The sequence below is a fragment of the Daphnia pulicaria genome, chromosome 8 (genome assembly GCF_021234035.1).
Source record: "Daphnia pulicaria isolate SC F1-1A chromosome 8, SC_F0-13Bv2, whole genome shotgun sequence".
Taxonomy (NCBI): Eukaryota; Metazoa; Arthropoda; class Branchiopoda; order Diplostraca; family Daphniidae; genus Daphnia; species Daphnia pulicaria.
The window spans coordinates 8,513,160-8,518,560 of record NC_060920.1 but is presented as its reverse complement, the minus strand read 5'-3'; the positions used below and the strand labels follow the sequence as shown (position 1 = coordinate 8,518,560).

Here is a 5,401-nt window from a genome sequence, read left to right as displayed (position 1 = left end):
AGAGATGAGAACAATATCAAGAGCTCTTCTGGGACTCGGCGACGAGGGCGCAAGACACTTAACATTATATTCCGCGTAAACTCGGGCAATCTGAATTCCGGCATACGAAACAGCAACTAATTAGGAAATCTATATTCGGAATCAAATTTGTTTCTATTTCTATTTTGATCAAGAAAAATGGTGGCTAAAATATACAGCTGCAGGAGAGGAAGTTGGGCGATTAACTTTGCGCTTGACACTGATGCGTGCCGTATCGCTAAAGAGAAGAATAAACAGCAACTTTTCCTTCTTTATAGTAGTGGCACGAATGTACGGTACAGCGTTTGAGGGGTGCCAACGAGAAGAAGTTATTGCGGAATTCAACAGAACTGTAAACTACAGAATTTCACCAATTTAGATTTGTGTCGTTACGTGGACACCCCCCTTGAACTGTATGAACTGCTTTGGGAACAGTACAAAAGCCTGGCTGCGAGTCGGAATTGTGGCATTACGGCGCGCCCAAGATGACATAAAACTCAAAGTGCGAATACAAACCATGGCCAATGGAAGAGCATATCGATCCAGATGATACAATTTCAACGCCTTAGTCTAAAAAAATCTCTCGGCATTACGCCATCACGGAGAAAAGTGTCAGCCAATACATTTCACACTGTCAGGTCAATGCTGCAGACACAGTTGAAATAAAGAGAAATTATTATGCGATGCAAAATATAGCGGCCATCAAAATCGATACTCTCTCTTAGTCATGTCCGCTGCAAATCGTAAGATGACCAAAAATATTTCTACTCTTTTTAGTGGAAGGGAAAAATAAAGATCCGATCTAAGTGTATGCAGTCAGCCATTTTGGGCGCATCTTATAACTCTTTTGCCTCTCTTCAAGTACGCCAATCAAATTTATTACGTCGTCAATCTGAATGAAGTTTCGGTGACATCATCGCGAGGGGCCCCCAACATACTCGACGATTGCGCAGCAATCTTATATATTCCTATACACGCATAGATAGATTGCACTGATTCAATTGATATGGAGATGGGCCCGGCCCGGCCGCTCACTTTCGTCCCTCTGTCGGTCATTCGACATATTTACTTGCTCATTCCCTTTCCCCGTTTTTTATTTATTTTCAAAATAACATATTCGTCATTCTCCTATTTTCTTTTGCCTTTTCCAGTCAGCTATCTCTCTTTTCTTTCCTTCCTTTTTGGGGTTCTCTTTTTATATTATATGGCTGTCCTTTTCTCCTTCTTGACGGCATCACGTCCGCCCCCGCACGGCCTTTGTTTATTTTCCCGCAGAGACCAGGGGCAGGGGGGGATTACAATCGGTCGGATGATGGAACAGACCCTACGGTCCAATGGAAATATCTTAGGAATAGGCTACGTTAAGGAAATCGATGAATAGCTCAAGGGGTGGTCTCCTCTTTCTATCCTATAGTACCTATTATTTGGGATCCATATCCGACAGCAGTGAGTCCAATACAAGGTTGTTTTCCAACTCTATCGGATAGTGTATCAGGCATCATCTATACGAGACGTTATAGAGCGTATCGATGAGATGAGAACACCATTGAGAAATCGTTTTGAGCTTCCCAGCAAGTACTCGCAGTTCTATGCCCAAGAATGTGCCGCCGAGGAAGTTGAAGGATGCGGGATACTCTCTCAAACGGAGAGATTTAAGACATTCTTCCATTTACGTACTACAGTCAAAAAATATATGAGGAACTCTGTTCCTGTCGAACGAGGGAAAAAGGGCGTATGGCACTGATGTTGTTGTTGTCTTTCGGCTCACGCTCTATTATTTATAGAAATGGCATTAGATTTATACTAAAACTTATTCCCTCAATTTATTCCCTTATGGTTTGTGAGAGGTTTAGATTTTGAGGAGGGGGTTGATTTTTTATCATTTCTAATTTCAATCTTTTATTATCGTAATTCGTAAGCATGCTGATTAGAAGAAAATTGGACAAGTGTCGTCTGCTTCATTATTTAGTTTAAAATTTCGGGAAGACAAAATTCAAGCATGGTTCAAGATTTATACTCTTATAGATTAATTTGTTTTGATCTCCATGCTGCTGTTTATCGGGTAAATAAAACTAAAAAATAATTAAAAATCAAATGGGAGCTAAAGAAGAGTCAAACCTTTTCCAAATTTGTGGAATGTTAGTTCTCGACTAACATTTATCATGTGATTGCCCTGACGATGCATGACAGCTTGTTTGTACTACTATATGTACTCTTTTTTTTTCTTTTTTGTAGATTTGAGGCCAGAGCCAACCATCATAACCACACAACATGCAAGTTTTTTGTGTGCAGGTGTTAAACCTGTCATTAGCAACAATCTCAGGATCATCACTTTCAAGGTAGCTAATGATTTCCTTTACTTTGATTGAATCCGGTAACCTACTAGATATTTGAATGCTGCATTACCTGCATCAGTGCAGTGTATTTCATGTAACCTTTCATTCTTCCATTTGTTAACAATGACGGTTTACCCAGTGTCTCATTTTCAACATTTCCTGACTTGTTGTTTTGGTCAAATTTTTTTTGTAAACCATTTCATGTTTTTTATTTAGATGAAAAGCATCCCATTGCACTGCCAATCGAGTTACGGATCTCTCATTTTCCCCTTACTTCAAATCCTCGTGTACGCCCATGTGAATGTGGGTGTATTCACGAGGACACCCTCTGCCCTATCCCGTCTGGTGTAATTTAACTCGTCACTCTTCAGCGGATGGATGGAGCAACTGTAGATGTCTGGCTGTATTTCCCAGGCATAAAGGTAGGACAAAGTTGACCTCTATTCTTCCTTTTTCACAATTTCTGGTGGGGTTGATTATAAATCGTTACTTAATCACGGAGTATGTTTATTCCTGAGCTAGGCGGTTGACTGCAATTGTTTTCTCCCTGAGTTTTAGTTTTTTCTCAGTAAGGGTTCATTAAATAACTCGTTTGTTGAACGCAGATCAGGCTTGTTTTGTTTTGTACCTCACAACTTTTTCTGTGGGTAGAAAATCATCACATTCGAAAATATTTGAACAAAAATACTTGAAGCAAAGTGCAACAAGACCATTTTTTTGACCAAGAGGGACCTGCCGCCACACCGGCACCTTCTCGTTTTATTTTCTCTCTTTGGTATAATTCGCCGAGCATTTTACTTTTTCTGTTTTTTGTTTTTCTTCGTGTCGGGCCGTGACATTTTCTATTTCCTGTTGGCGTTGGACGTGCTGTATATAGCGACGCTTCTCACTCTCTTTGCATCGTAGCAGTCAGCCCGCCCAACTCCCTCGTCTTTCTTTTATCCTCTGAATCTATGTGTGGGCCATCAGCTTGCCATCATATACCTTCAACACGTATATGGGAGAAAGTTGACGGGTTCTTTTCATTCCACCAGCAGACGTGCAGAGATGAGAAAATATGGATCCAGGTTTTGCTCAGTCATACATATGTGTCATGTATGGGTAAAGCTGGCTTCTTCTTTTGACTGGAACAACTTTGAAAAAAGCTCCCAAGTTATACCAGCGAGAGAGAAATAAAGGGACCGCGGTTGTGACAGATATGGTGCGGTCCTCCACTTTCGCTATTAGAGCTCTCCGGAGCTCGCTCGGATAGCCAAACCATATTCATCTCAGTGCGTATATACAGTCCCGTAAATGTACGTTTGCATGTCCACATATATTCCGCCCAGCGACAACACAACTTCTAGATGATACGGTATATGTATAGTATTAAATCGCTTAACTATCCGTATGGCAACACTACTATTTCAAATTGCGCGTAGGCGGAGTGCGAGAAATGGGAAATAAGTTCGCTATTTTTATTTCCTTATGTCGCCTCTTTTTCTTTTTTTTACACTTCTGTCCGTCTATTTTCTTTTTACCCCGGCGTCGTGGAATTGCAAAAGCGAATGAAGAGGAAGTCGCAGCAAAAGTATGTGGCAAGAGAATTTTCCTTTTGTACCATTTTCTCTTCGCGGTCGATACATTCCGTGCCACATATATACGTGGTAGATCCTCGTAAGCCTCTTTTCTGTTTGCAACATCTCCCCTTTCTTTTTTTCCCGTACGTCCTGCGATCTTGATTTCAGCAATTCTTTGTTCTTTATTTGAATTCGGAATTTCCTGTAAATTTCTCTGGCCTTTTTTTGAATGATTTCTTTTTGCTTCTTTCCAGCCGCCTTGCACTTATTTACAGCTTCGAAGAATATTTGGCATCAGCGACTACATCAAATCCCACACACACGTAAAAGGCCGATTGCGTCATAGTCAAATTCTTGCGTGGGCGTTTCTTTTGCGTGAGCTGCGATTTTATTAATAAAGCTGCCGGCTGCCGGCTGGCGGGAATCGTGGGACGTGCCACAGAGTTGGTTGAACGCCTTATGGTTTACTTACATTTGTTTGAGCTCGATCGAGGGAACAGACGCCATAACGAGGGGGACACAACCATTTGGGTCTCCCCCGCAAAGATTTCTTTATTCGCTCGCAACAGTGCCTCACTCTCCGTCTGAGACACACTCGTCGTTCGATTATCATCCGTATTACTTATCGCCCAGCGTTTCGCCCAGCACCATTTCCGCGTATATCTTGCAGTCTGCAGGTCCCTTTCCGAGCACTCTGTTGCTGGCTTGCTGCTGCTGATGGTCTGCTGGCTTTCGTGAGTGTCTTGGGTTTCATTTCGTGATTGGCTCCTGCTACTGCCGGACGAGAGGGAAATCCCATAACAAAAGTTCATTCATGTGAACGACAAACACAGCAGACCATTCGGATGCTGAAATTATATATCGTGAAAAAAAAATATCCCAGCTAGTCATTGTTATTCGTTACACAAGATCATCCCGAATTGAATTGGCCGAATGAGGGTGGGGCTGCTATACTGGCTAGCCACTAGAGGTCTACAATGCAGACGAGTATAATGATGAGCACACTGCAGCGATGAGAACGATGGAAAATCAAGTTGCACGGCTTTTTCTGCTCCGTTAAGTGTGTACAATGTTGAATCTATTGATGTCGACGGGGGAAGCGCGCCTGTATACCTGAACAATACGTAATAATGGCAACAGGAGCTAGGAGATTCTAGACGATATTGTTGGGCGTGTTTAATATCATTGATGACCTCTGCGCGCGCGCGCTTCGGCTTGCTGCTCCCAACCGATGGAGATCAGTGTGGCAACTGCACATCAACGTCAAATCGAGAAGCATGCGAAAATGATGAGAGACCCAGGCCAAATCGAATAACGACGACCCCTTCCTCCCCTCCACCCCCCCCCAAAAAAAAAAAAAAAAAAAAACTCAACTTCAAAGCGACTACCTTCGCTTCAAGCGCTATCGAGAATTCGATCGAGTTTGATAGTAAGCAACCGTCGCAGAACAAATATTGATATTTTACCTTGATTGAGCCCTTACCTGTA

General features: G+C 42.3%; 1 long non-coding RNA gene across 1 annotated transcript; it reads left to right on the top strand.

The window, feature by feature from the left end:
- Positions 1-1,972: 1,972 nt before the first annotated feature.
- Positions 1,973-2,707, top strand: LOC124311748. Its single transcript, XR_006910199.1, has 3 exons — positions 1,973-2,080; positions 2,254-2,357; positions 2,571-2,707. It is a non-coding gene; the product is annotated as an uncharacterized LOC124311748 (long non-coding RNA).
- Positions 2,708-5,401: the final 2,694 nt, after the last annotated feature.